Source organism: Coenobita brevimanus, chromosome 109 (genome assembly GCF_032717465.1).
Source record: "Coenobita brevimanus isolate Jiangsu-jjx chromosome 109, ASM3271746v2, whole genome shotgun sequence".
NCBI lineage: Eukaryota > Metazoa > Arthropoda > Malacostraca > Decapoda > Coenobitidae > Coenobita > Coenobita brevimanus.
The window spans coordinates 25,416,326-25,426,534 of record NC_137062.1 but is presented as its reverse complement, the minus strand read 5'-3'; positions in this window follow the sequence as shown (position 1 = coordinate 25,426,534).

Genomic DNA, 10,209 nt, shown 5'->3' with positions numbered 1-10,209 from the left:
GATTACCACACAATTCTCTTGCCCACTTTTCCTTATACAAGGGAACTTTAACTGATTATCCATCCTGTGGCACACCATAGTCCTATCAAGACAAGTTTTTTATTTCTCCAGATGCAATCAAGCACCAGATCTCCAACATATTTTTTCATTTTGCCATGTACGTCCTCAGTCCCAGATTCTTTCTTCATTTTGAATTTCTTCTCTTCCTCACACACACGTTGATCCTACTGGTCCTCTCCTACCTCTTGCCTGTATTCTACCCGCCATTCCCCACCCAATTATACTCCCAAAACTTTCCTTTCTGCAGTCAGAAGGTAATTATGATGTTCTTTGCATCCAATCACCTTCATTTTCTTTAGTCACCTGCCAGTTTTTATGTTGCATTAATCTGCAACATCTTTCAACCTATCTTACATTCAGATCCTCCTTCTTAAACAATTTATTACATTGCCTAGTCTAAGGCTATATCTCACATGCTGCAGGTGAAGAGAAGGGAGAGCAGCCAGGACTGAGGCTGACAGGAATCACCAAGGAACCTGATGTTTACCGCTGACGGTGGGCTGAGGCAGAACTGCTGGAAACACTAAGTCCTGACACGGTAAAATTACAAATCTGGATTAATTGCAGTATTAAGCCATGCCCTGAAATTCCTTCACCTGAAAAAAAAAAAAAAGTCAATGGACTGGCCTTACTTCGGCTTAAAAAGAAAAAAAAAAATGATTTGTAAGTTTTGTTTCTTTACACAGGGTAGTTTGAAAAGTCTCTAATACTCTGAAAATGAACGCTTTACTTACAGACGACATCCATCTTGCCAGTTGAGAGCGAGAGAGAGAGAGAGGTGATGATGATGATGATGGTGACATGCAAAAAGAAGTACAAGTGTAAGTAGTTTGGTAAGGAAGTGGTAAAAATGGCCCAACATAAGCTTATACACAGTGGCCAGAAAGACCATAAGTGTGTGGAGTGTGGCAAACAGTTCATTTGGAAGTCCAGCCTTAACAGACACATTCGTACCCACACTAGTGAGGAAAACTACAAATGTGGCGAGTGTGATAAAACCTTTAGTAGGAAGAGCAATCTGTTCTGGCACACAAAGATCCACGCTGGAGACAAGAGGTACAAGTGTGGGGAGTGTGGCAAGGCCTTTATACACAAGCACCATCTAACTGATCACCAAGCCATTCATACGGGTGCCAGGGATCATAAATGTGCCGTATGTGGCAAGGCATATACTTCCAAGAGTAACTTGATTCGGCACCAGAAAATCCACACAAGTGACAAGAATTTTAAATGTGATGAGTGTGGCAAGGCGTTCCTTCGAAAGTGGAACCTCATAACTCACCTATATGTTCACACAGGGGCCAGGAATTTTGTCTGTTGTATTTGTGGTAAGGGTTTTAATAACACTGAACACCTCAGCAGACACATGCGGTTCCACACAGGTGAAAGGAAATACACATGTGCTGACTGTGGAAAGGCTTTTGTTGAAAAGTATGCCCTCCAAAGACACACTCGTATTCACACTGGAGAGAAGGTGTGTAAGTGCACTGTTTGTGGGAAGGAGTTAAGTCGAACATTCAGCTTGAAAAGACACATGGTTACACACACAGGAGAAAAGAACTATAAGTGTCAGCACTGCAAGAGAGCATTTGGTGCCAAGTACGAGCTTAACTCTCATATCCGATGTGTTCACAGCAAGGATAAGAAGTACTTTTGTGCGGACTGTGGTGAGGGGTATAATGATAAGGGGACTCTTAAAAGACACCTGCGTCACCACATGCATGGGGCGGATGAATGTGGCGAGAACTACAAGTTGTCTGTGTCGACTTAACTCATCCCTCCTAGATGTATCACACAAACATTTATATCCCTACTTTGAGCATGTCAGAATGGAATTGTAACCTGATTTTTGAATTATCAGAATAAAATCCAGGAAATACATTACTGTATTGTTAAGTATCCAGTAAAAATGCATGAATCATTTTAATATATCTGTGCAGTTGCATATCCATGGGGGCCCTGAGGGGATCTGACCGACCCAGTCACTCCTGGCCCTCCGTTTGCCCCCTTCCCCCCTCCCCAGCTTTAAATTACATATTATTGATTGGTCCACATTAGCTACTGGACCATCAGAAGTGGGCTTGCACCCCCACCCCCTTGCTTGCATTTGTGAAGTGTGGCTAGTGTACTGCTTGAGTGACTAAATACACCATTACAAAATAAAAAGTCCCACTGGAATGTATGTAGTGTGATACATGCGATGATGAGAGAAGATCCAATTTGATGCCAATGTGTCATCATCTTAAAAATAAATCACTGGAAGTAAAAATCATTCGACAGGATTGGTGAAAAAAAGAAAGATTTAATGGTAATTATATACTGCCATTATTGGAATTATTGAAGAAATATTCTGGTTATATATATATATATATATATATATATATATATATATATATATATATATATATATATATATAAGGGTGTTCAGCACTTATAGGGGAGAAAAAATTGGACAGTTAGGTGGGCAAAGTGTGCAATCGATTTCACTTTACAAACAAAGCATTCAAGCAAAAATTTATGTTTTTTTTTTTTATCAATGCATAATCATACCTCACTACCCCTGCATTCTGGAAATCTAACTGATCTGAGTATGTGAAGGGTATGGTGAAGAAAGGTAAAAATAAACAAGGTGGTACAAAAAGAAACAATATTTGTGAGCTATACGGCAAGCATAATCAGTTTATTACATGTGGGATTTTTTTGTCAAATCTAAAGGGTTCTGTGGTGCTGCACAGCATGGAAGATCAGTTGTTGTTCTTCTTCATTCTTCATCAGACCACTGATGTAGTCCAATGCCAGTTTGACTGCCTGCTCAGCAGCGTCATTGACCACTTTGAGGTGGGCCATGACATCAGGAATCGGGCAGAGGTCATTGATGCTTGTCGGAGTATCCAGCTTCAAACACTGGAAGAGGATTTTCGACTCCTGGGTGACAAAGATGTTCTTAGATCTGATGCCTTATCAATCGTCTTCGTGTTCAAATGGCGCAGACCCTCCTTCCTCGGCAGTGCTGTGGTCATATTTTTCAGCATTTCTTGCTTTTCCTCAGCAGAGACTTTGTCAGAATACATGGCTAGTGGAGCCAGGTCCTCACTGAGGTACCAGAGCTGGCTTTTTACTTTGTCCAGTGCCTTCTTTACTACAACGGGATCCACCTCTTTGAATTCTTCAATCTTCTTCAGGAGATTGAGGTCATTGATTGGAGCATCGACAACATTTGGGGCTTCAAACCAGTGCATCACATAGATGATGACGAGGAAGACACATTTGCTTTTGATGGCCTCCTTTTGATGCCATGTGAAGAGGAAGGAGGCTGCATCCTTCAGTTGATTTCTGAAAAGGATCTTGAGGCAGTAAACCTTTGGCCATCCAACGTGCTCTGTGATAGGCACCTGGACAGTGAGAGGTCATCTGTGCTGGCTTCTTGCCGAGGAAAGCCAAAGACAGCTGGAGGAGCTTAAGGTAGTCATCAGCAGGTTGTGCACGATCCACGTGGTTGAGTATAAAGTGTTCAATGTCCTTGGCTCTGTTGGCAATCGACGACTGAGATTTTTCATCTAGGCCATCAACGTAGGAATTGAAGGAATCTGTGTCAATTTTGTTCCAGAACTCTTTGAATCGACCAAAGAAAGGAATTTTAGGACCAGAAGAAGAGAAAAAAAGGTCAAAGATCCTTGCCACTATGAGTTCACACACGTGATGCCTGCATGCCAAGAACAGCAGCAGCAGTATGTACCGGTGGACCTGATCCTGTCATTACCACTCCCTCAAAGCACACGTGTTTCTTTTTTTGTATTCTGCTCTCTCTCTCTCTCTCTCTCTCTCTCTCTCTCCCCTTCCCTGATTTTGGCTTATGGTGAGTATTATCTTGTCCTTTCTAATGTTTTACTCCTTAAATGTTTTTGGCTGGACTTTCATATTCTAGAATATCAACATGCACACCTGTATGTATTGTGATATACCACAGGTAATAGTCTGTGTACACATGTTAACTGCTGTAGCAATAAATAAAGCTTCGAACCATGGCGATCAATTTGGTGACGGTACTACAGTATGAGGGAAATATCAGCGCTCTCACACCTCCCCATTCTGCCCATCACCGTAGACCAATCAGGGACGAGAGAAGGAAAGCCTTTTCCTCATTCCTCCCTGAGGGAGGTGCTTTTTTTTTTTTTTTTTTATAGATATTTTGTTGTGTATGACTGCCGGCGAATGGTTTGCTGTGCCTTGACACAGCTTCTTGCTTTTCATGTAGGCACTCAATACAGCACACCAAAAATACACAGAAGAGTACTATAAATAATAACTATACAAACAAATACCACCGACGAATATTTTGCAGCCAAAAGTGCATGTGTAAAAATATTCTCTCTCTCTCTCTCTCTCTCTCTCTCTCTCTCTCTCTCTCTCTATGTACTATATATATATATATATATATATATATATATATATATATATATATATATATATATATATATATATATACACAGTTACACTATGATAGTCTCTATTCTCCTTTCACACTTTCCTGTAAAATGTCCACGGCAGTTTTTCTATACGGCGTGGTGTTCTTTCTGACTTTTTCCTGCCGGCTTCGGCTGGAGGGTTTGGAGGGCGGGGAAGAACCTTCTTCTTTGCTATCCTTATCTCATTCTAGTAGTTCAGTTACTCTTCTAGGAGCTGCCTAGCATGGGCCAACCGGCCTACTGCAGTTATCCTCTCTTCTTATGTTCTCTCTCTCTCTCTCTCTCTCTCTCTCACACACACACACACACACACACACACACACACACACACACACACACACACACACACACACACACACAAGAAACTACCATAGAGAGCTTCTTGTAAGGATTGTTGTGTCTACGGTTGGTTAGGATGAGTCACACTACTGTCCTTTATGACTCAATACCCTACTTTACGTAATTTCATATTTACTAGATGTGCTATCACTTTGTCAGTAATATTCAGAGATCTTTAATCTATGTTATTAAAGTAAATTGGCACATATCCGTGCTTCTATTCGTGACATGGAAGTTGTCTCACAAAAAGAGAGAGAGAAGAAAAAAAGTTTATTGGGACAGTATTCTAGCCAGTTTAGGGAAAAAAAGAAAAATGGAGTGGAAGCGAGGGGAGACGGAGTTGGGGGAAAAAAGAGCAAAAGAGTGAATGTGGGACGAGAGATTAGACCGACAAGGAAAAACAACGAACTACACAAAACAAAAGAGAGAGAGAGAGAGAGAGAGAGAGAGAGAGAGAGAGAGAGAGAGAGAGAGAGAGAGAGAGAGAGAGAGAGAGAGAGAGAGAATGGCTGACCCAATCCAGAATCGCATTAGAGAAATAAAGAGAACATACAAAAATGCTAAATGGATGTAGTACAGTGCTCACCTATAACCGTTTTTGAAAATATTGCTACGTTAGATTCCATAAATAAGCGAGGGTTTTACAGTGTGGGGTGAGTAAAGTAAAGGTTGAGTGTGTGACGAGAAGGGGGTGAATTGCTTAGGGGAACGAAAGGGTGGGGAAGAGACGTGGAGGAAGGATGGCAAGGAGGAGGAAGAGGCAGGCAAGGTGACGATAGTGAGGGGGAAAGGAAGAAAGGAGAAGGGCTGGTGATAATGGTACACTTGAATGGTAGGAAAAGAAAGATGGAAATATACCTGTAATGAGAGAGAGGTGTGGAGGCAAAAAGAAGTATAGTCATCACTTTACACTACTCTTTGGTCATGATTCTCTTCCTCGGCTTCCTTCCTTCCTTCCTTCTCTCTTTCCTTCCCGTCATTTGTCTCATATTCTTCGTGTTTTTCATCTTGTGTCACTCACCACATTATCGCTATCCTTTTGTGTACACTTTCATATCGTTTGCTTTCAACACTAATTTTTCTTTCTGCATTTTCTGTTAGTTATTGCATATTTTCTTTTTAAGTTGCAGTCATTATTTTTCAACTTCTTCTGTTTTACCCGTTATGATTGGCTAATACGTTTTCTTATTATAACCATAACGGTTACTGCTCATTATATTCTTTACCTCGGATTTAGTCTGCTCTACAATCACGAGATTTGCTTGTAATTCGTATGGCTATTTTTATCGTAGTTATTATTATTACTATCATTTGATGTTTCATTATATTTCCTAACTCCAATTTATTTTCTTTGTCTTCGCACAAGCTTTGAAGTACACGGCCACCGTTCTGTACTTTTACTGTAATGTAATATCCTATCTCCGCTCCTGTTACCTTCCTGTTGCACAAGCTTTTTGTCTTAGGCATATATTTATTTTATACATAATTCTCACTGCCCTATTGTACTCTTTGTCTCCCATTTACTGCTTCCTTCAGACAAAAAACATCATAGATGCCAACTACCTTACTCTTTCCCACATTCGTGTTATCTTAGCTGGCCCTAATTGATTTTTTTTTCTTTTTTCTTTTTTTTTGGTGGGGGAGAAGGGAGGGGGTGCTTGATTAGGCTTATAGAGTATGCCTGTCATTCCATTTACTCTGCTCTACAGACATAAGTTTCATTCCTACTACTGCAGCTAAACGTGCCTACATTTGTTGTAAATCGTTCATTTCTTGTTGTACAATGTTCAGCAGAGGTCCCATCCTGCCTCATTTCCTAATGGCAATTAGCCACACTTCTGTCCATAGTTAGAGAAGCAGACATTTGTTTCATAGTTTTCCTCTTTGTATGGTTTTTCTTCCTTTTTTTTTTTTTTTTTTTCGGATCCTACCTCTTCTCACCTCTTCGGTGGGATTTATGCCTGGGGTTCCAGTAAGCTAAATAAAAACGTTGGAGAGCAAAAGATACAACTTCTAAAAAAAACTTCCTCCTGCTGAAGGGTTTAAGACCATGGTGATGTTTCGCGAGTATCAAAATAATTTTAACACAAGGTCGCTAAGATAGTTAAGTCCCAGACTGTACCCTTGTATACACTGTTACATGAACATCACAAAAGTCTTTCACAACCATCACTCACACTCACCAACAATGAATCTTTGACCTTGGACAAATAACCTAGTATAATACATGCACTAGTACCCATGCATTATTAGAGAGGGGTGATAAAACTCATGTTCAACATTTGAAGACGTCCGTTTGGAAAAGATTAACACTATTAATACATAAATTTTGATACCAAAACTAATATCGTATCTCCTAACAAAAAATACTCCTTGAAATTAAAAATTAACACAAAACTCGGGGTTTCTGTTGTTTGTATGCCCTGGCTTGTCTTATTGTCTACTGGTACAAGGCTTGAAATACTTTTCTCAGAATTGATTAGCAGCACATTTTGATCCTGCAGAGAGTAGTTGGCGTCACCTGCAGAGAGTAGTTGGCGTCACCTGCAGAGAGTAGTTGGCATCACCTGCAGAGAGTAGTTGTCGTCACCTGCAGAGAGTAGTTGGCGTCACCTGCAGAGAGTAGTTGGCGTCACCTGCAGAGAGTAGTTGGCGTCACCTGCAGAGAGTAGTTGGCGTCACCTGCAGAGAGTAGTTGGCGTCACCTGCAGAGAGTAGTTGGCGTCACCTGCAGAAAGTAGTTGACGTCATCTGCAGAGAGTAGTAAGTGTCACCTGCAGACAGTAGTCGGTGTCACCTGCAGAGAGTAGTTGGTGTTACCTGCAGGTAATAGTCGGCGTAGCTCAGTCGGTAGAGAGGTGGGCTGCAGTCCTACCCCACCGAGGTTCAAATCCCCGCTGGGACAGGGACCAGTTTAAGGATTTGAATTTAATAAAAACAGAGTTTACTGATCTATCAGAAGATCCGCCGACATGTCGTAAAAATACCCCCGGTAATACCAATACACCAGTCCTGTATGAGACAGCCCTAGCATGTATTCAATATGGACGGTGGGTGTTAGTGCCGAAGTGGTGACATGGACAGGTGTATGGTATGTCGAAGGACTACTGGGCCTTGGGAGCAGGCTGTGAAGCCTATGCCCAGAGTCGGACAGATTAAAAAAAAATCACCTGCAGAAAGTAGTCAGTGTTACCGAAGAGTAGTCGGCATCACCTACAGAGAGTAGTCGGCATCACCTACAGAGAGTAGTCGGCATCACCTGCAGAAAGTAATCAGCACCACCTGAAGAGAGTAGTCGGCGTCACATGCAGAGAGTAGTCAGTGTTAAATACAAAGAGTAGTTGGTGTTACCTGCAGAGAGTAGTTGGTGTTACCTACAGTGAGTAGTCGGTGGTAGCTGGAGAGAGTAGTCAGCATCACCTGCAGAGAGTAGTCGGCGTCAGCTGCAGAGAGTAGCCGTTCTTACCTGCAAGGAGTAGTCGGTGTTACCTGTAGACATCAGTCGGCTTTACCTGCAGAGTAGTCGGTGTTCCTTGCAGATCGTAGGTGGCGTTACCTGCAGAGAGTAGTTGGCATAATCTCCAGAGAGTAGTCGGCGTCACCTGCAGAGAGTAGTTGGCATAATCTCCAGAGAGTAGTCGGCGTCACCTGCAGAGAGTAGTTGGCATAATCTCCAGAGAGTAGTCAGTCTGTGTTACCTGGAGAGTAATCGGTGTTACATGCAGGCAGTAGTCGACATCACCTGCAGTTAGTGGTCAGTGTTACCTGCAGAGAGTAGTTGGCATAATCTCCAGAGAGTAGTCGGCGTCACCTGCAGAGAGTAGTTGGCGTAATCTCCAGAGAGTAGTCGGCGTCACCTGCAGAGAGTAGTCGGTGTTACCTGCATAGAGTAGTCAGTGTTACCTGCAGAGAGTAGTCTGTGTTACCTGGAGAGTAATCGGTGTTACATGCAGACAGTAGTCGACATCACCTGCAGTGAGTGGTCAGTGTTACCTGCAGAGAGTAGTCAGTGATACCTGCTGATAGTCTGTGTCACCTGCAGAGAGTAGTCGACATTACGTGTAGAGAGTAGTTGGTGTTACCTGCAGAGACTAGTCGGTGTTACCTGCAGACGGTAGTCGGAGTTATCTGCCGAGAGTAGTCGGTGTTACCTGCAGAGAGTAGTTAGGATCACCTGCACAGAGTAGTCGGCGTTACCTGCAGAGAAAAGTCGATGTTACCCGCAGGGAGTAGTCGGTGTTTCCTGCAGAGTAGTCGTCGTTACCTACAGAGAGTAGTCGGCGTCATCTGCAGAGAGTAGTCAGTGTTACCTGCAGAGAATCGTCGGCTTCTCCTGCAGAGAGTAGGCGGCGTCACCTGCAGAGAAAAGGCGTTGCTACTTGTAGAGAGAAGGAAGAGAAAAGCCAACTTTACATTCCTAGAAAATGAGATGTCGCATGAAGAGAGAAATCGAAATCATCTGCAGAATGAAGTCTATGATGCTTTATTTGCAGAGAGAACACATCACCAGCAAAGAGCAGTCGATATCATAAGCAACCATCAGAGAGAAGTCAATGTCCTTGCAGAAAGTACTCGACATCACCTGCACACACAAGCTGATTACATCTGCGATTAGAAGGCGATGCCACCTCAGAAGATTTAGTCTTTGGCAACTGAAGACAAGAATTTCCCATCACTTGCAATGGAAGACAAGTAGATGTAAGAGGTAAAGAGCATGTCATCTGCAAAGAAATATAAGTCGATACTGAGAGAGAGAGAGAGAGAGAGAGAGAGAGAGAGAGAGAGAGAGAGAGAGAGAGAGACAGACAGACAGACAGACAGGCAGACAGACAGACTGACAGACAGACAAAGAGAGACAGAGACAGAGGCAAAGAGAGAGAGAGAGAGAGAGAGAGAGAGAGAGAGAGACTAATAGTAAAAGAAATGAAGGAAGGCAACATCACCAGGATATTTTGTCGTCGGTTTCCCCTGCCGTGATATGTCGACGTCACCTGCAAATAGATTTCCCGTCACCTGCAGAACGAGTTCGACGTCACCTGTAAACAAAAGTGGATGCCATCTGCCGCTAGAAGACGATGCCACCTCTTAATATAGAGACTGCAACTGAACACAAGAAATTGCCATCTCATCCAATGGAAGACAAGTCGATGTTAGTAGTAAAGATCATGTCACTTGCAAAAAAGAAGCTTGTATTGAGAGAGGGAGAGAGAGAGAGAGAGAGAGAGAGAGAGAGAGAGAGAGAGAGAGAGAGAGAGAGAGAGAGAGAGAGAGAGAGAGAGAGAGAGAGAGAGAAACTTGTCGTTAATGGAGAGAGAGAAGTAGAACTTACCACAAAATATTGAAT